This window comes from Somniosus microcephalus, chromosome 3, assembly GCF_052327205.1.
Source record: "Somniosus microcephalus isolate GS21.2 chromosome 3, FLI_Smic_1.0, whole genome shotgun sequence".
Classification (NCBI taxonomy): domain Eukaryota; kingdom Metazoa; phylum Chordata; class Chondrichthyes; order Squaliformes; family Somniosidae; genus Somniosus; species Somniosus microcephalus.
This window is the reverse complement of record NC_140989.1, coordinates 167,896,497-167,917,920: the sequence shown is the minus strand read 5'-3', so window position 1 is coordinate 167,917,920 and position 21,424 is coordinate 167,896,497.

Below are 21,424 nucleotides of genomic sequence, written 5' to 3'. Positions count from 1 at the left end.
GATAGAGTAGTGTTGCCACCTAGTGCATCGCAGCTCACAAGTGAGCATCAGCAGATGGTGGAGACAGGGACAGCAGTGGAGATTCCTTTTCAGAGGGCGCAGGACTCTGCCAGTTCGGCTCAGCTGCATGTCGACCCTCTGCCTTTGGGTTCATCCACAAGATCAGCTGTGCTGGAACTCCAGGAACAGATGCAGGAGCCTCTGGCAGGTTTTGTCTCCAGGGTCGCTGCGAGTGTGGAGCAAATGTAGGAGTCCATTACGAACATGAGCAGAGCCTTAGTGGAGTCATTGGCGCATGAACGCATCACCATGGAAAGGATGGCAACCTCCATAGAGGTGATAAGTCGCCCGAGTGCAGAAAACATGGTGAGTGTTCTGAATTGAATGACATCTCTGGAGGAGCGATGGTCATCTATTGAACAGAGAAACCAGACCTTCATGAAAATCCTTCTGAGTAGGACTGCCAGTGCAGATACGGGCCCCCATGGCCCCCCTGATGTGCAGCAAGGTGCTCTCAAGCCTCGTGCGAGTGCTGAGGGGGACCTGACCCATGAGAGGGAAGTTGGTGGCAGACATCAAGGAAGTGGGGGCTCCTCTCCAAGCGCTCACACTTCCATGCCACTGCAGAGCCCTCGGTCAGAGCCCCACCAGATTCCACACCCAACAGAGATTGATGTCTCAACCCCTGCACAGTCGCAGGAAGAGCAGACTGTTGGCAAGCCCTCACAGGTTCGCAACCCCAGAGGATGCCCGCCAAAGGTGTCGAGACAGGAGCAGCAAGAAAGTGAGCAAGGAGCCTCCACATCTGCTGAAGCCACAGGGGAAGCACCACGTAGGAGCATGCATAAGAGAAAGATACTGCACAAATAGTCACAAGGGTAGTCACTTGGGTGAAATTTGATGTTTAATGTTAAAAAGCCATCAGATGGTTACTCTAAATAAAAAATCTGATGGCTACTGCTGCAGCTGTGGCGTGTGTCATTTCGCTAATGGGACTTCCACATTGAGGGCTTAGGATTACTTGGTATATGCCTCAGTTGAGGAAGCGCTCAGTGAAGGTGGCGAGAGCGGTTTGCCAGGAGGTCACACTGGAGATGGGTGTCAGGCTCCAAACTTCCACAGCTGTGGTTATGCCTTCTAAAAGTTCCTCCAGACCTGAGACAACAAAGTCCTGCCACCTGCAAATGATGGCTGATCAAATATCGTATTTAATGGTGGAACTGCAGCTAATAGTCAGCAATCCAATTGTGCTACCAGCAGGTTTCACCGTCGTCTTTCAGAGCAGGCGTGCTTCATGTCGAAAAAGGGTTAAAATCACCAAGGCCTTTCAAAATGGGATAATAGATGCAATTTGGTGCTTGTTAAGGGCCTTAAGGGCCTATCCCGCCTCTTGGAGGCGGGACGGAGACGGGAGCAGTAAACATGATTTATTGAAAATTGCTTGGAGGCGGGATGGAGGCGAGGTTGGGCCTGCCCGCCACTTTTTGCAATTTTAACACACCACACACCTCCTTTCCCATCTCCACGGCCCTGTGAAATTCAAGCCCATAGAGTACAAAAGCATGGAAATTATGATGAACATTTATACAACAAGGGTTTGGCCTCAACTGGAGTATTGTGTCCAATTCTGGGCACTGCATTTTAGGAAGGATGTGAAGGCCTTAGAGAGGGTGCAGAAAAGATTTACGAGAATGATTCCAGAGATGAGGGACTTCAGTTACATGGATAGACTGGAGAAGCTGGGATTGTTCTCCTTAGAGCAGAGAAGGTTGAATGGAGATTTGATAGAGGTGTTCAAAATCATGAGGGGTCTGTACAGAGTAGATAGAGAGAAATTGTTCCAATTTGCAGAACAGTTGATAACCAGAGGGCATAGATTTAAGATGATTGGCAGAAGAACCAAAGGCAACATTGTGGCGGAGACCACATAGGGACAATAACACAGTATAGCCAATGTTGTTATATGTACCTAAACACAATTCATTATGTATAGCAATGTTGTGATATGTACATGCTGGGTTGGGTTATCGGTGCAGGGTCCCTTTAAGAGCGTCGGTAGCGTGATGATGTCATGACGTCGGTTACATGATGATGTCATAGCCCCTGCACGGGGCTGAGCCCTTCAGACCTCATGGAGAGTGATTAAAGAAAGACACGTTTTGCCTTTGCTTAAACAGAAGCCTCTGCCTGTTGTTTTCTATCGATCCCAACAACATGAGGAAACACTTTTTTACTCAGCGAGTGGTTAGGATCTGGAATGCACTGGCTGAAAGGGTGGTGGGGGCTTTCAAAAGGGAATTGGATAAATACCTGAAGGAAAAAATTTGCAGGGCTACGGGGAAAGGGCGGGGGAGTGGGACTAACTGAAGTGCTCTTGCAGAGAGCCAGCACGGGCTCGACGGGCTGAATGGCCTCCTTCCATGTTGTAACTATTCTGTGATTCTATAACTTGGATATATTACATTTGGTTCCCTCATCCAAATCATTGATATAGATGGCTAATAGCTGAAGCCCAAGCACTGATCCTTGCGTTACCCCACTATTTACAGCCTGCCAACCCGAAAATGACCCGTTTATTCGTACTCTCTGTTTACTGTCTGTTAACCAATCCTCAATCCTTGTTAGTACATCACCCACAATCCCATGAGCTCTCATTTTGTTTAATAGCCTCTTGTGTGGCACCTTATCGAATGCCTTCTGAAAATCCAAATACACCACATCCACTGGTTCCCCCTTATCTATTTTGCTAGTTACAACCTCAAAAAACTCTAACAGATGTGTCAAACACGATTTTGTTTCCATAAATCCCAATGCTATTATTACTTTCTAAGTGCTCTGTTACCATGTCCTTAATAATAGATTCTAGCATTTTCCCTACTAATAATATCAGGCTAACTGATCTATAGTTGCCCGTTTTCGCTCTCCCTCCTTTCTTAAATAGTGGGGTTACATTTGCTCCCTTCCAATCTGTGGGAACCATTCCAAAATCTATGGAATTTTGGAAAATGACAACCAATGCATCCACTATCTCTATAGCCACGTCTATCCAAACCCTAGGATGTAGGCCATCAGGCCTAGGGGATTTATTGACTTTCAGTCCCATTAATTTCTCCAGTACTATTTCCTTACTAATACTAATTTATTTCTGCTCCTCATTCTCATTAGACCCTTGCTTCTCCACTATTTCCAGAATGTTTTTTGCTTCTTCTTGCATGAAGACAGATGCAAAGTGTTTGTTTAATTCCCCTGCCATTTCCTTATTCCCCATTATAATTTCTCCTCTCTCAGCCTGTAAAGGAACCATGTTTACTTTCGCTAATCTTTCCCTTTTTACATACCTATAGAAGCTTTTACAGTCTGTTTTTATGTCTCTCACTAGACTCTCATATTCTATTATCTGTTTCTTTATCAATTTCTTGATCCCCCTTTGCTGAATTGACAGCTGCATTTTCTACATTGCAACAGTAACTACACTTCAAAAGTACTTAATTGGCTTTGAATCACTCTGGAACAACCTGGGTTGTTTAAAGGCACTATATAAATGCAAGTTAATTCTTTCTTTTTACAGTCCATTGGTACTCGGTGCTGTTATAATCCCAGCTATTTTGCAAGCTGATGTGTGGACAGATGTGCGGACAGATGTGCACCAGGTATGTTGTGAGGTATACTTCCAGAAAAATGCCACAGCGTCATAATATCCAAATTAAGGGTTAATTTTGTTCAATTATTCATCTTAGCAATAGTTCTGAGGAGAACAGAAAGGGTGAAACATATTTGAAATCAAAGAAAACAGGATCTAAATGTTTATGGGGAATCTACAACTCTTTTCTGCCTCAAGAACAGAGGGAAGAGTTTCCCAAGGATGTTACCTGCTACAATAAATGAACTCTTTCAATATTTACTAAATCCCTAGGCTGAGTGCAACAAAAACATTCTGATAGGTGTCTTCAATTTGATTAAATTTATCAGCTACAACATTAACTTGCATTTATATAGCATTCTTAATGTAGAAAAACATCCGAAGACTCTTCGCAGGAGTGTAGCCAGACAAAAATTGACACTGAGCCAAAGAAGGAGACACTTGGAGAGTTGGTCAAAAGCTTGGTCAAAGAGGTGGGTTTTAAGGAGGGTTGTAAATGTTGTGTATGTACCTTTAAGAGAATAACTGGTCTCAGACTGCAGTACCGGCAGTGACCACCCCTGTATAAAAGGCGCTAGAGAGCCTCTGTTTGTTAGTTTCACTATTGACTTCCACCAGTAAAGACTTGTTTGTTTTCACTCCTGCTGGTCCGTGTCTCAATCATTCACGGACTTAACACTGGCGACGAGTAAGAAACAAACTTACCTGCAACTCGGCAGCACCTCAGACGACGTTGTTGAAGGTCGGAGCCAGAAGAAAGAAAAAAAAATAGAGTCCAAAGAAACTCGAGAAACGGGCGTCGACCGTCAATCATCGGTTTGAAAACTTGCAGGAGAGACTGTTCAGAGCCAGGCTGGGTTCCTCGGTCTGTGGTTTCCCAGCTAATCGGGCTGGTGGCAGGTAGTGCTCTGATCCTTCCTGGGCTGCAGCGGGCTGAAGCACGATCGGGTGGCTTTTCAACGGGGCCGGGCAGCGAGTCGGGAAGCAAAGAAAGAGAGAGAGGGTGGAGCACACAGGGCGCGGCCGGTGCTTCGAAGCCGGGCATCGTTCGGACCTAAGAAGAGGGAGAGAAGTGTCCCAGAGGGTCCGCTCCATGACGGGAAAATAATAAAAGAAAAAGAATCAATATTTAACGCGCAAGAAACCGTGGAAAGCAGCGCTAACAACAGCGGGGAAGAAGGCAAAGCGCGGGAGGCACCATTTTGTTAAATCGGGGAAGAAGGCAAAGCACGGGAGGCGCCATTTTAGATTTGCAAGATGCCAAAGACTGGCTGTATCACTGCTTTTGATAATACATTAGAGGACTGGACCACGTATGTGGAAAGAGTCGAGGTATATTTCGAGGCAAACGAAATAGCGGAGGAGAAAAAGGCTTCGATATTGCTAAACTTAATGGGTGCTAGAACGTACGGCCTATTGCGGGACCTGATTACTCCAGCCAAACTGAAGGCGAAGAGTTTTAACGAAATTGTTGCTGTCCTACAGGAACACTTAAACCCTGCACCGCTGTTGATAGCAGAAAGATTTAAATTCCACAGGAGAACTCAGCACAAAGATGAGAGCAATGCTGAGTATCGTACGGAACTACGCAAGCTATCAAAGCACTGCCAGTTCGGAGGAGTACTGGCAGATACCCTACGGGACAAATTTGTCTGTGGACTCCTGAGTGAAGGAACACAGAAGAAGTTACTCGCAGAAAAAGAGCTGACGCTAGATAAGGCTTTCAGCGTGGCAGTATCGTATGAAGCAGCAGCCAGGGGAGCTGCAGAAATTCAACAAAAACCACAGGAATACGGCACCCACGAAATGACACGGGGATTTGCAAAATGTTATCGCTGCGGCAGAACTAACCATGACCAGAAGGACTGCTGGTCCAAAGGCAAAATATGCAGACAATGCGGGAAGATTGGACACATTGCACGAGTTTGCAGGTCTGGGAAGAAGACCAGCGACAACAAAAAGGCTACAAAGGAACCGTACAAGAAAGTACAAAAGATGACGGACAGTAGTTCTGAAGACCAGATGAGCAATAGTGAATCCGGAAACAGGAGAGTAAGCTGTCTCAAACTTCACAATGTAATTGCAAAAGAGGATCACAGAACCATTTGGGTCACCCTCACGATAGCAGGGTCCCAAGTTAAAATGGAATTGGATACAGGATCAGCGCTAACCGTCATGAATCGACGAGACTACGAGCGGCTATTTTCGCACATACCCTTGAGAGAGACATCCATCGTCTTGACGACGTATACGGGGCAAAAAGTATACTCCAGAGGAAAAATAAGGGTGCCTGTCGAATATAATGGCACGAAAATACAGAAATTGTATCTCTACATACTGCCAAATGGTGGACCACCGTTACTGGGACGGGAATGGATCAGGAAGATAAATTTAGATTGGCATTCCATTCATGCAATGACGGTGGACGGTAAAAAAGATGAAGACGTCACTCCTGGACGATTGTCAACAATCTTAGCTAACGCCAAAGAGGTATTTCAACAAGAACTGGGCACGCTTAAAGGCGTAACCGCCTCGATAAAAACAGAAGAGAATGCAGTTCCCAAGTTTTTCAAAGCAAGACCGGTACCATATGCAATTCGCCCAGCCGTCGAGGCAGAGCTGGAGAATCTGGAGAAGGCGGGCGTGTTGTCTAAGGTCGACTGGAGCGAGTAGGCGACACCCATTGTTCCTGTTATGAAGAAAACGTTAAGCAATAAGTCCGGAGAGCCAAGGAAGATTCGCATCTGTGGGGATTTCAAGGTGACGGTGAACCCTGCCCTTCACACAGTACAATATCCTCTTCCAAGGATAGAAGTCATCTTTGCCTCACTGTCTGGAGGGAAGCATTTTGCAAAAATTGACCTAGCACAAGCATATTTGCAGATGGAGGTTGAAGAGCCCTCTAGGAAGTATCTCACGATAAACACTCACAAAGGTCTTTACCAGTATCATCGATTGGTATTCGGAGTAGCATCGGCTCCGGCGATATGGCAAAGAGCGATGGAACAAGTCCTGCAAGGGATTCCGGGGACTCAGTGTTACTTGGACGACATCCTTGTAACAGGTGAAGATGACAGTGAACACCTTAACAACCTAGAACAGGTGCTCACTAGACTACGGGAACATGGGCTGCGAGCCAACCACCCCAAGTGCGAATTTTTTAAGAAACAGATATCGTATTATGGCCACGTGATTGATGAAGAGAGGTTACATAAGTCCCCTTACAAAATTGAAGCGGTTGTTAAGGCCCCAGCACCTGAAAATGTGTCGCAACTGAGGTCATTCCTCGGGTTGGTGAATTACTATCATAAGTTTTTGCGGAATTTGTCGACAATTCTGCACCCACTGAACCCCCTGCTACGAACGGGGGTAGCATGGAAATGGAACGATGATTGTAAGCGTGCTTTTCAGAAGAGTAAGGACTTAATCACTTCAAGGGAAGTATTGGCTCACTATAACCCAGCACTGCCAATCAGGCTGGCGTGTGATGCGTCTCCCTACGGCATTGGGGCGGTACTGTCACATAAATTCCTTAATGGTTTAGAGAGGCCGATAGCTTTTGCGTCACGCTCGTTAACTTCTGCCGAGCGTAACTACGCCCAGATTGACAGAGAGGCCCTCAGCCTAGTGTGGGGGGTGAAGAAGTTCAATCACTATCTGCACGGTCAAAAATTTACTCTACTAACCGATCATCAACCTCTTGTTTCCATTTTCAACCCTCAGAAGGGCGTACTGATAATGACGGCACAACGGCTGCAGAGATGGTCCCTTTTCCTAGGGGCACACCAATATGACATCGAGTACAAAGGAACTAAACAGCATGGAAATGCTGATGGATTGTCACGCCTACCGTTGCCGACGGTGGAAGAAGAAGACCTTGCAGTGGATCCAATGGAGTTATTCCACTCGACCATAGTCGAATGTCTCCCTGTGACGAATGCAAACATAGAAAAGGAAACACGGAATGACTCGACACTATCACGGGTCTATGATTTAACGGTGAAGGGATGGCCAGCACATGGCGAACCATTGCTGCCAGCATTCTCGCCGAGAAGAGAACAGCTGTCAGTGTGCAGAGGAACCTTGATGTGTGGATCCAGAGTAGTAATTCCACCTAAGTTGACGGATAGAGTACTCAATGAGCTTCATGAGAGTCATCTGGGTGGGGTAAAAATGAAGAACTTAGCCAGAACGTTTGTGTGGTGGCCGGGAATCGATAGAGAAATCGAAGAGATGACCAAGAGCTCTGCAGGATGTCAGAAGGTCCAAAACGCCCCACCGCAAGCTCCTCTGCATCCATGGGAGTGGCCCTCATCTCCATGGCAAAGGGTGCACATTGATTTTGCTGGTCCCTTCATGGACTCGATGTTTTTAATTGCGGTGGATGCACATTCAAAGTGGCCAGAGGTAATAAAAATGTCCTCAACCGCCACGGAAAAATCTATCACAGTTTTGCGAACCATATTCGCCAGGAATGGGCTGCCTGAACGGATTTGCTCTGACAATGGACCACAGTTTGTGTCTGAAGAGTTCCAGAGGTTCTTAAAGAACAATGGCGTTAAGCATTACACATCTGCCCCATATCATCCAGCCACTAATGGATTGGCCGAGAGGTTTGTCCAAACATTCAAGAAGGCTATCAAGGCAATGTGTAATGAAGATATACCCTTACAACACAAGGTGGACAACTTCTTGTTTGCCTACCGGAATGCGACACATGCGGTTACCAACCAAACTCCAGCCATGATGTTCTTCAATCGAAGACTACGATGCCGCTTGGATTTGGTTAAGCCAAACGTCCAAAGAGATGTGGAGAACAGGCAGTTTCAGAATATGAATGAAAGGCCGACCAGGAGTTTTAACATAGGTCAACCAGTTTTGGCCCAGGACTACCGCACTGAGAAATGGCAGCCAGGAACGATTTGTAAACGACAAGGACCTCTCATGTATACCGTGGACGTTGGGGAGAGCATTGTAAGACGCCATGCTGACCAGATTCTAGAGTCACTGGAAAATGTCAACTCCACACCACGATCTGATACACTTGGTAATGAAATTGACGTTCCAATTACAGCTACCGCAGAACTGGTAATATTGGAAGCAGATGAACCAAACAAAAACATTGATCCCGACGCAACATTGCCAGAAGAACCTGATACCCCAAAGAGGCGTTATCCAGACAGAATCAGGAAGCCTCCTCAAAGACTGAACTTATAATTGCTTAAAGTTAACCAATGTATCTAGCAACAGTAATTGTGATTGTAATTCGTTATCATTTAGTTGTTAAATGAATGTTATGTACTGTTTATCTAAAAGGGGAGGAATTGTTGCGTATGTACCTTTAAGAGAATAACTGGTCTCAGACTGCAGTACCGGCAGTGACCACCCCTGTATAAAAGGCGCTAGAGAGCCTCTGTTTGTTAGTTTCACTATTGACTTCCACCAGTAAAGACTTGTTTGTTTTCATTCCTGCTGGTCCATGTCTCAATCATTCACGGACTTACCAGTAAAGGTGTGATTTGGAGATAAGGTTCACACCATCATCACGGCGGTTTGGGCGAGGCAGCTGGTGGAAGGCAGATAAAAACAAAAAATGCTGGAAATACTCGGCAAGTCAGGCAGCACCTGTGGAGAGAGAAACAGAGTTAACGTTTCAGGTCAATGGCCTTTCGTCAGAACTGGAAAAAGTTAGAGCTGTAACAGATTTTTAAACAAGTGCAGAGGCAGGGAAAGCGGGGAGAGGAGGAAGAAACAAAAGGGAAGGTCTGTGATAGGATGGAAGGCAGGAGAGATTAAATGACAAAAGGAATGATGGTGCAAGGTGAAAGGAGATGGTAATGGGACAAGTGAAGAAAAAATAGATGAGTCTAGATGAATTGTAAATAGTAATGGCAGAATCATCAACAGCTGCCATGTGGGGAAAAAAATAGGAGCAGAGGTTATGATCTGAAATTGTTGAACTCAATGTTGAGTCCAGAAGGCTGTAAATTGCCTAATCGAAAGATGAAGTGCTGTTCCTCGAGCTTACGTTGAGCTTCATTGGAAGAGTGTAAGAGGCCAAGGGCGGAGAGGTCAGAGTGGGAGCGGAGCGGAGAATTAAAGTGACAGGCGACCAGTTACACTGACAGAATGAACAGAGGTGTTCCGCAAAGCGGTCACCCAATCTATGTTTGGTCTCCCCAATGTAGAGGAGACCGCAACGTGAGCAGCAAATACAGTTTACTAAATTGAAAGGATTACAAGTAAATCACTGTGTAAGGGGTATTACTTGAGTGATTTCCCTGAGGTTTCTCTCTCTAGAGGCCTCTCTCTCTTGCACAGTAAAACCTTGAGTGGTTCGACCCACTCGCCCCTTAGATTCTATACTCTGGACTTAGGCGCAGGAACTACAATGTAGAGAAAACTCTTGTAGACCAAGTTTGATGAAACAAAATGAAATTTTATTGCATAGGGAAAAATATCAAATCAAATTCAAGCAGATAAGGGAGTACATGGGAGGGAAAAACACACAAACAAATCATAATGACACAGTATTAGTTAAAGCAAATACAGGCATCTTATACTCTACAAAGATCATCATGAAATAAGGAAACACACGGAACATCGAGGGACAACAACTCATGTTAATTGTACCCTTAAATCCACCCCCTTATTAAACCTATCTAGATCTGATTGTGAAGGGCCAGAAACATGCTCACCAATCCCACTACGAAGTGCAAGGTTTTGAAATCGAGTCTGTGTTTGGTCCTTTCAGGCGTTTCGTCTCCACGTGGATCGTGGAGCCCCTGCGAGCTGCGCCACACCTCTCTCCTGAGGTGGGGGTCGGGGGCGGCTGGACACCGGCGGGCCTGGATGTCGGCGGGGTTGAGGATCATCGGCTCGACCCTGGTTAGAGGATCCTTGGGCAGGCTCCCATCGCTTCTTCAGTTTTTTATCTCTTCTCCCGAGCCGGGGTGGCTGGAAGGTTTCTCTGCTTGGGACCTTTATTTTTTTGTCTCTCCTCCCAAGTTGGGTCGATGGCCTCTCGTTCCGGCAACGGCCCGGGGACGGTCGATGATCTCCTGATGTGCTTCCCCGGGGCGGAACGTCGGCTTCGAGACGGCCTTCTCGATGTTGGCTTTCTTCTTCCTCCTGCGATTGCCTGCTTCTTCTTCTGGGTGTCCGGATTCAAGCTGCGTGTTTCCAGCTCTCCAACCCTGCGTGTCTGAGCTGTGTCTGTGTCCAAACTGCTCCAACTGCCGAAAGGTCTTCCAGATATATTTTCTTCCAGAAACCTCCGTCTCCTGCCCAGAAGCAGGTTAGTCTTTGTTTTATTTTTGGCGGGCTGGGAGCACAGTGGGGTAGTCATTATATTTTAAGATGTCTTAAACGGCTGGTAACAGGCCCATCTCTAGTCTGGAATTACCTTCATTGTTTTTAATGGCCTGCTGATCTCGTTATCTAGTCCTGGGTGCTGTTCTCATGAATATGAAATTGTCCCCTTTTGTCTGGGTCAACATTTTGATGGCCTCTGTCTCCAGGCCGATCTTGACTAGATCTGCATCTAATCCATATGCATACGTGTGGGTCTGGTTTCGTTCTCTCAGAAACGGCTTCCAGAACTTACTGTGGGTTGAATCCACAAATCTGTCTGAGGTTGCGCAGGAACCATTTTAAAGTGTCCCAATAAGTTGGTCACATGGTATGGTGGCCATTTTGTATGCCGCTTTTTGTGGGCTTCTTTTAAAACAGTCTTTAAATTCACAGCCTCTCCTGCCATTTGACCCTTATTAATATAAAGTCCAATTTTGCGAATCCTACACCCCCCCGATGATGCTGTAACTTGCTTAAAGTATCATAATTCTAGGTGAGCAAAATTTTCTGACTTTCCACAATCTAACCATCCCCAGTATTTACCTATCTATGACCCCACGACACATGCATTTCCCATTTCAGAAAAATCTAGTGTACATTAAGCATCTATAAATGGCAATACCTTGGAGTTAAAAATCTAACAACTTACTTCCAGGTGTGGAGGTGGTCCTTATACCCCTACATCACCTAGTGCATACACATTACCTTCTAATAATAACATCACACCTAATAAAACTTCAATAATAAAAATAAAGTACATACACGAAAAATTCAAAATGCCCATCAATACATATCAAAAATTATACAGAGGAGGAAGGGAAAACTTTAACTTTATACAAGCAGCAAAAATCTAAACGGGTGTCTCTTCTTCTACCCGCACATAAGGCTCCCTCCATTCCCCTCTATTCTCATACTTTTGTGAATGTTTGACCTTTTTACAGTGCACAAACAGTAAATAAACTACAATGACAACCTGGCACACTACAAGAATGTGGGAGGCTATCCTAATCCAGGAAGGGACTTCTATATTAGTGAACAGGTCCCACCACGGTGGGGTCACTATGTGCAATATGTCTGCCCCTATCTCTAAAGTCTTCTGCTCCAGTGTGTAGAAGTGTTTCTGTGAAACAACAACGGCTTTTAGTATCTTGGTGAGGTGTTCAGGGAGAGGAGGAATGATATATCCAAAATGTGCAACGAATCGCTGGAAGTCGGTGAAATTCTCTTTAACAGTGATGTGAACAGTGGAAGGTACAGGAATGGGGACAATTTGCTCTTGGGCCACTTGAACTTCTGCCCTGGGCTTGAAACAGAAGCTGCTGTCACTTACCGGACACCAACCGTGCTGTCCATGTTGGTAGTGGGGCGCTGCAGTGGTGACACAGTATGTCCCACCTCCTATATATGCCACCTGCGGGGGCACATGGCCTTATGCCATTGCCTCCATGGTGCAATTTATAGGCTTCGTGCCAGCAGTTCTGAACCCGCACTGTGGTTTTGAATGGGCATTCAAATGCTGGGGACACAGGATGATGTGTGCTCCCCGGCTCTGGCACCCCGAGAGGTCGGTACCCATCATTGCATGCTCCCATCGAATGATGTAAGGTGGGAGCTCCGTGTAGCGAATGTGCGCACCCCCCTGAATGACTCCAATGTTCTCCACCCTGTATACCGGGGCGGGTTTTGCTGTCCTTCCCATCACCAGCATTCTTACCACTATACCCATAATGGTGTGATTAGACCGTCCACAGTCCACTGGGACTGGGTAGGCCTCTGAAGCTAGTCTGAGCTGACACGGACTCAATGCATTCTCAAAAGGGTGGAGGGCTGCGAGGTGCTTGTTGCTGATCCAGGAGGGGACTAAACCTTGCTTTAAATCCTCCAGATTACTGCGGCCCTCGCCCAGTAACCACGCCCCATATAGCACACAAGCTTCATTCTGCGTGGCCTGATCGGACGCATTCCGATCCTCCCTGATGAGAGCATTTACCGTTCTGGCGTGTTTCTCCAGCTCAGCTATAATCTCTTTTAAGTGTAGTATCATGGCCTGGTCCTCGTGTAACTCAGAACCCACTACCTTATTCTCATCAGTCAGTATTTTTCTTAGCTGTGTTTTTAAACCATTAATCTGGGTTTGCAGCTCCACATCATCCAGTGTGTTGATGACGGAAGTTCCTGTATTAAAAGCTGTGAAAATATCATTTACTGCACCCCTTCTTTGTCTCCCTACTCTGTCCAAGACCTCATGTGGTGTGGTGTACAATTCGGCTCTGTCGACATTGGCAAAGTCGAATTCGTAAAACTGTTTAAACATGTTTGTTAACAGGACCTGGTATAATTGCTCCATTTCCTTGGGGCACCATGCGGGCAATCGTACCTCGGTGAGGTTTAAAATCACCAAAGCCACCGCGTAGTGGACCCCTTGGTACAGTACCTGATCTGTGGGTACCAATAACAATCCGTTAATCCATTCCCGGGTCCCTTTGTCGTGGTGGGGCACCCTTCCTTGAGGGCTTTAGCTACCGGAACTGTGGGCAGGGGCTTGCGGGGTCGAGTGATGAGCTCCGTGGCGTTTACTGGGATCTGTGAGTATGGGACTCCGCACGCCCATGAGCTGACGTCCCACCACATTCCTTGTCCAGCATCCTGCCACTGTCTTTGGAAAAAGATGGAGACGCCTGTGGGGCAAGCGCGTTCTGAACCCCACATACAGATGTAGATCCCCTCATCTGGTTCCTACCATTTGTCCCAACAGACACTCAACCCCCCGTGAGTTCCCGTTATTGTCCGATGGGTATTATTACCCAATCTTTCCCATTCCACCGTCGAGTTTTTCATGGTGCTGCTCAACTTGCGCAGCCACCACCAGCGGTCCAAAGGTACATGTCCCAAACACTTTAAGCAAATCTTCTTGCCCACGGTGACGCTGATTCTGGGCGCAATGATCCACACACTGGGGCACATCAGAGACGTTTCTCTGTATGCAAACCCCGTCTGGCTGGAGTATTCAGTAGAGTTCGACCCCAGCCAGCCTGGCCATCTCCCTTCATGGAAGTAGGCAGCAGTCTCTTCAGCGTCCCGTGAGCCGGTTCCATCAGTCGCGATGGGGCCTCTATTTCCAGAGCACCCGTAGACGGTGGAGTCCTTGGTGCGGCCCCAATAGGCCCAGCTCCATCCGACCATCTCGAACGCGACGAGGATCCCTCTCATCTTTACCGGCTTCTGTAACAAACCAAACAAATATAGCCAGGCTCCCGAGAGATTCTGGCTTAGGTGACAGCATGATCGGGTCTTTCGACCTCGATCCAAAACAACGCACATACTGGGCAGATTTAAAACTACTTAAACTCTAATCATTTTAATATTTACACACCTTAAACTTAAACTTAAACCTAACTTATGTACTGCGCCGCCTGTCCCCGGGCGGCTTGCCTAATCCTTGATTGGATTGCAGCTTGCTGCTCCCTGTGGCGTGGCTGCAGTGACCTGTGGCCCTGGTTCCCCGCAGCCTTTTGCTGTTAATCGGGGACTGTGTTTTTTCAAGGATTTCTGAAGTCGGCGTCTACTGGGAGCGGGGGAATCGGGCCAATGTTTTACAGGCTGAGGCGTTCGAGTCGACCTGCGAAAAGGTACTTTGGGCGTGGCACCCTTAGCGAGTGGACCTTTGGGTGGGACCTTAGCTCTCACAGCCCGTGGCTCTTCCACGACTGTGGGCTTCGGCTCCCTCCCCTCAGGCTCCGCCCCTTTGGGATTTGGGCAGGCTCCCTTGGCGAGTGGACCTTCGGGTGGGACTTCAGCTCTCACAGCCCGTGGCTCTTCCACGACTGTAGGCTTCGGCTCCCTCCCCTCAGGCTCCACCCCTTCGGGAATTGGGCCTGTGGCAGACGGCTCCTCCTCACCTGTCCCTACAGGTGGAGAATCTCTGCCCCCAATTTCTACCTCCCCCACGCTCGAGTCGAGGGCGGGATCTCCGCCCTCCGACTCCACCTCTTCCAGAATCGTGTCGAGGGCGGGACCTTGTTGTTCGGGCCCCTCCTTGTCCGAGTCCCAGGCCATCGGGGAAAGCTCCCCCCAGGTGGGCGGGACAGCTTCTCCTTCCAAGCAGGCTACAACGCCAGCTTGTGTGGTCTGTGACTCATCGCGCGCCTCAGGCTGAGGATCTTTATCCTCAGACCTGGCTTCGGTTGCTGATGTTTTTGAACCCGGTTTAAACAGTTTGCACTGATTGATGTGAAACCATTTACAAGCCCTTAGCTGACCCTCTAAACTGCCAGCCCTCGCTGTTAACCTAGCATTCTCCTCCCTTAAAACCTGCTCAACTAACTTAGCCTCCGCAACCTGACACCGCAGGTATTCCTCCATTTACAGGAGGTCTCTTCCTGTGCGTGTCTTTCTGGGGGACACAGGTCGACAGGCTGTACTGGCTCTAGTCATTTGGGCACAGCGGTCGGGGTTTTGGGAGCGACAAGACCGGTGGTGACGGCTACTTTCCCCTGCAAGGTCATCAGAGACCGCATTGTCTCTAAAATCGATTCAATCGCAGCGGGGTTCATAACTGCACCAGCTCCTTGCGCTGGGGCAGGAGCTATGGCTTGGGTTTGGGCTGGTGCTTAGGCGGCGGTCTGGGCTTGGGCTTGGGCTGCAGGAAATCTCCCTTTATTATCCTTCCACGGATTTCTACAGTCCTTGCGCCAATGTCCATCCTTCCCACACCCGTAGCAATTGAGCTTGGCTTGGACAGGGCGATTCCCCTCCTGACGCCACTCCTCCTGACTTGGGGCTGCGGGTTTTGCCTCATGCACCTTTCCCTTCTGGGGAGGTGTTTCCTGACCTCTGCAATTCTTGTACGCTACATTTAACTGACGGAGCACTGTCTCCTCCGTGACACCGGGACCTTGGGGATCAAACCATGACCTGGCTAGGGCCCGTATCTCTGGCAATCTGTTGGTAACCAAGCAACGGAGCCAGTGAACCCGCTGTTCGTTGCTCATTAAAGCCCATTCAGGCATACCTGGACAGCTGCATCAATATACTGGCCACAGCCTTTCTGCGAAAACCCGTGGGGGTTCTCCAGATAGCTGCACGGTCCGTTCTACACGGTCGAACGGACTACCGTCGTCCACTCCCATTACTTCTAAAACTTCCTCCCTGAGATCCGCATACCCTTTCCGTCCCCTCTTAGCATCCTCTGAGAGGCACTGAAGGATTGTGGAATCCAGGGAGAAAAGCAACAGTTTCACCTGTTCCTGATCATCACAGCCATTGATTGCTGCTGTTTCCTCTATCTCTCTGAAATGAATCGAGGGATCTCCCTTCACTGTGAGTCGTGTGAGGTGGCTCACCATGGACCTTAATTGCGGGCCAGCGTAGGGCACCACGAGCTGGTTCTGGTGGGGTCCGACACTGCCATCGGCAGCGTTGGGACCGAACCTCTGGTGCCGAGCGGGGCACATCGGTGCCGGTCCCGGCTTTGCTACCAGTGGTTCTTCCACACGCTCCACCTCGGTTACCTCCTCTTTCGCTACAACCCCTCCTTTTCCGACCAAGTCTCACTATAGCTTGGCGGTGCTGAGGGCTCGGTGGCTGGTACCACAATTACCTCAGCTGGAATCGGCTGTTTTGATTCCTTTAAAAAGTCCATGTGACTGGCTTTCGGGCTGACGAGACACACCATGCCTATTGCCTTAACCAGGGCTGTTCTTAGGTCCTCTATGGTCTTTTGGCAGGGTCTGTGGTCTGTGCTCTCAAACCCGTGCTCGAGGGCCAGCTTGTAAGCTGCCTTAACCTCCACTACTCTCTCCTCCTGCGCCCTTAGCTGTTGTGCGAGGCGGGCGCTTTTCTCCCGTATCCTCATTTCATTGATCTTTGCCTCAGTAACCTGGCATTCCAGATACTCTATCCTAGCCTGATGTTGACTAGCTACCACTTGGCGTTCCTGATTCAACGCGTGAAGCACTGTGATGAGTTTTTCCCCACCCATGGCCTTTTCCTCTATCTCTGCTGCCTGGGCTGTGATCTTGGCTGCCTGTGCTGCAACAACCCAGTCCAAGATCTGGACCTGCTTCTTGTAACACATCAGCCACACCGCCTTTTCCACTGACTTCTTATGCTCTTTGCTCTCTGTCCACCGGATGGCTGCGTCCACCGGACGCCCATCCAGCAAGAGATCGGAAATCCACTGTTTAGTGAGATTTACCTTGCCAAAGACATAATCTGCTATCCTTTCATCCATTGCATTTCGACCATTCAAACTTGGATCTACTACATTACAATCCTGCTGCCAGAGTCCTGCCGCGGTCGTCATTTTCTGTAAGGGGATTTCCTTGAGAGATTTCCCTGCGGTTTTTCTCTCTAGAGGCCTCTCTCTCTTGCACAGTAAAGCCTTGAGTGGTTCGACCCACTCGCCCCTTAGATTCTATACTCTGGAATTAGGCGCAGAAACTACAATGTAGAGAAAACTCTTGTAGACCAAGTTTGATGAAACAAAATGAAATGTTATTGCATAAGGAAAAATATCAAATCAAATGCAAGCAGATAAGGGAGTACATGGGAGGGAAAAACACACAAACAAATCATAATGACACAGTATTAGTTAAAGCAAATACAGGCATCTTATACTCTACAAAGATCATTATGAAATAAGGAAACACACGGAACATCGAGGGACAACAACTCATATTAATTGTACCCTTAAATCCACCCCCTTATTAAACCTATCTAGATCTGATTGTGAAGGGCCAGAAACATGCTCACCAATCCCACTAGGAAGTGCAAAGTTTTGAAATCGAGTCTGTGTTTGGTCCTTTCAGGCGTTTTGTTTCCACGTGGATCGTGGAGCCCCTGCGTGCTGCGCCACACCTCTCTCCTGAGGTGGGGGTCGGGGGCGGCTAGACACTGGCGGGCGTGGATGTCGGCGGGGTCGAGGATCGTCGGCTCGACCCTGGTTAAAGGATCCTTGGGCAGGCTCCCATCGCTTCTTCAGTTTTTTATCTCTTCTCCCGAGCCAGGGTGGCTGGAAGGTTTCTCCGCTTGGGACCTTTATTTTTTTGTCTCTTCTCCCAAGTTGGGTCGATGGCCTCTCGTTCCGGCAACGGCCCGGGGACGGTCCATGATCTCCCGGTGTGCTTTCCCAGGGCGGAACGTCGGCTTCGAGACGGCCTTCTCGATGTTGGCTTTCTTCTTCCTCCTGCGATTGCCTGCTTCTTCTTCTGGGTGTCCGGATTCAAGCTGCGTGTTTCCAGCTCTCCAACCCTGCGTGTCTGAGCTGTGTCTGTGTTCAAACTGCTCCAACTGCCGAAAAGTCTTCCAGATATATTTTCTTCCAGAAACCTCCGTCTCCTGCCCAAAATCAGGTTAGTCTTTTTTTATTTTTGGCAGGCTGGGAGCACAGTGGGGTAGTCATTATATTTTAAAATGTCTTAAGTGGCTGGTAACAGGCCCATCTCTGGTCTGGAATTACCTTCATTGTTTTTAATGGCCTGCTGATCTCATTATCTAGTCCTGGGTGCTGTTCTCATGAATATGAAATTGTCCCCTTTTGTCTGGGTCAACATTTTGATGGCCTCTGTCTCCAGGCCGACCTTGACTAGATCTGCATCTAATCCATATGCATACGTGTGGGTCTGGTTTCATTCTCTCAGAAACGGCTTCCAGAACTTACTGTGGGCTGAATCCACAAATCTGTCTGAGGTTGCGCAGGAACCATTTTAAAGTGTCCCAATAAGTTGGTCACATGGTATGGCGGCCATTTTGTATTCCCCTTTTTCTGGGCTTCTTTTAAAACAGTCTTTAAAATCACGGCCTCTCCTGCCATTTGACCCTTATTAACATAAAGTCCAATTTTGTGAATCCTACACCTGTTTCACCTGGAAGGAGTGTTTGGGGCACCTGATGGTGGGAAGGGAGGAGGTAAAAGGGCTGGTTTTACATCTCCTGCGTTTGCACGGGACGGTGCCATGGTAAGGGGAGGGGGTGTTGGGGATGATTGTGGCATGGACTTGGGTATCGCGGAGGGAGCGATCCCTTCAGAATGCTGAAAGGGGAGGGGAGGGGAAGATGTGTTTGGTGGAGGGATCACGTTGGAAATGGCGGAGGATGATCAGTTGAATGTGGAGGCTCTTGGGGTGAAAGCTGAGGACAAGGAGAACCCTATTGTGGTTCTGGGAGGGAGGGGAATGGGTGAGAGCAGACGTGCGGGAAATAGAACGGACACGGTCAAAGGCCCTGTCAACCATGGTGGGGGGGAATCCTCGGTTGAGGAAAAAGGAAGACATATCGGAAGCACTAGTATGGAAGGTGGCATTGGACGGATAGACTTCAATAGTTCTGATAGTTCTGACGAAGGGTCATCGACCTGTAACATTAACTCTGTATCTCTCACCACAGATGCTGCCTGACCTGCTGAGTATTTCCAGCATTTTCTGTTTATATTTTAGGTTTCAATAGTGTTGACCATTCGAGACTGAACCTGAACATGTCTAACTATTGTACTTTAATAATGAAGTTTAATTCTCTCAGAGATCAGTATTTAGAAAAAACACCATTTTAGAAAGCAGGAATGGGCTCTCATTATTTCATGCTCGAGAATATTAATTGGGATGGGCCAGTTACAAGTTTCAATCTCCTTGTCTGAGTGTAATACTCACCCTTGAGAGATGGAGACAGATCTTTGAAATGACAGAATTGCCTTGTATCCCAGAAAGATAATCTGTGATGTCACTTTGCACCAGTGTTGTGAGACTGCACATTTCACATTTATTGTTGTTCCCTGCAGTAGCAATTGAAGGAATATCCTGGGCTTTAGGGAATTTCCCTACATATTTGTGCAGTCTGTGGTGTAATATAATTTTTTATATTAATTTAATTGGAGGGAAAGGACTCATTTACTTTGTTTGTTCAATGACTGTAATTAATAATATCACCATGGGAATGAATTGTCTTTGCACGTTATTAGTTACCATCAGTTGAACATAACAAGTTCGTACTGTATTCCTTCTAATGCTGGTTCTACAACAGAGTATGTTTTAAAAGGATATTATGGACCCACACTTAGCTCAACTCAATAATTCAATTGAAAACAATGTAATCATTAATCTAGAAACAATGGCCATGATTTTATCAATGAAGGCGGGTTGGGTGCGGGTTTGAGATTCGGCGGGTTCCGGTCCCGCCTTCGCTTTCAGCCGTCCAAAAAATGCGATTTTGCCTTAAGTGGCCTACTTAATATATCCGTGTGCGCTGCCCGGCCCAATTAGTGGGATCGGGTCTGCTGCTCGCCTCTGCTGACGTCTGTCAGCCAGCTGTATTTAAGGGGCCCATGTAGCATTGTTACAAATCCATTTTTTCCTGCTTCTTCTCCATTAGAAATTGTTCCCATGGCTGCTGCAAGAGCTAAGGCCTCTCCCCACTTTGATGATGACTCCCTCCATGCTCTTGTGGAGGGAGTGAGAGGACACCAAGAGGTGCTCTTCCCCTCATCCGGACGAAGAAACCTCCTCAGCAAAGCAAAGCAGCCTGGCTGCAAATTGCTGAGGAGGTCAGCTCCAGATCTTTCTGTGGTCGCACCTGGGTCCAGTGCAGAAAAAGGTTTAATGACCTGGTTCGCTCAGCAAAAGTGAGTATAACATCACACTTACCCTCAATCTGCTCCCCATCTCCTCTCATCACCAGCACTCTGCATTGTCAACCTACTCCAGCACATCCCACTTTATACTTACATCCCTTGCACCCTTAACCATCCCTCTCTCTGTATGTACACAATCACTTCACCATTCTACTATCACCCCACACACTCGCTATCACTGCTATGCAATGACAGCAACTAACAATGTACAGGGAGGGCCCTTGGTATTGGCATCTCACTCCATCTTTGTCTCCCTCTAAGCATCTGTGCTGTGGATTCTCTACACTCACTCCAACATTCTCACTCCAACTCCACTTGAGATCCCACAATAAGAGGGAAAGGCCAGGACAGGAGAAGGGCCACCTTCCATTGCCCAGCTGACCACCCCTGAGGAGACTGCTCTGGAGACCATAGAAGGTGCTGAGGATCTGGAAGTGGGGGATGTTCAGACGGGCGTAGTAATGTGGAATGGGCGTAATAGTAAATTTGCAGCCCTCTCAGTTAAATTTCATGAGTGACTGATATGGCATCCGATGCTCATGCAGATTGAGTTATGATCATCTGCACAATTCGATGTGCATGAGACATTAAAATTACATGTCTAACACATGCCTTTACTCCCCCACAGAACCATCGAGAGCCCCACTCCCCACTGTCCAGGAGGAAGTGCCGGAAGACTCCTCAAAGGAAGCTGCAACCTCTGAGGGTGCAGCGTCAGCAGAATTAAGTGCACCCAGCACCAGCGCAGATACCCACACCTCAGTGGCTCCTTTGTGAGATAGAGTAGTGTTGTCACCTGGTGTATCACA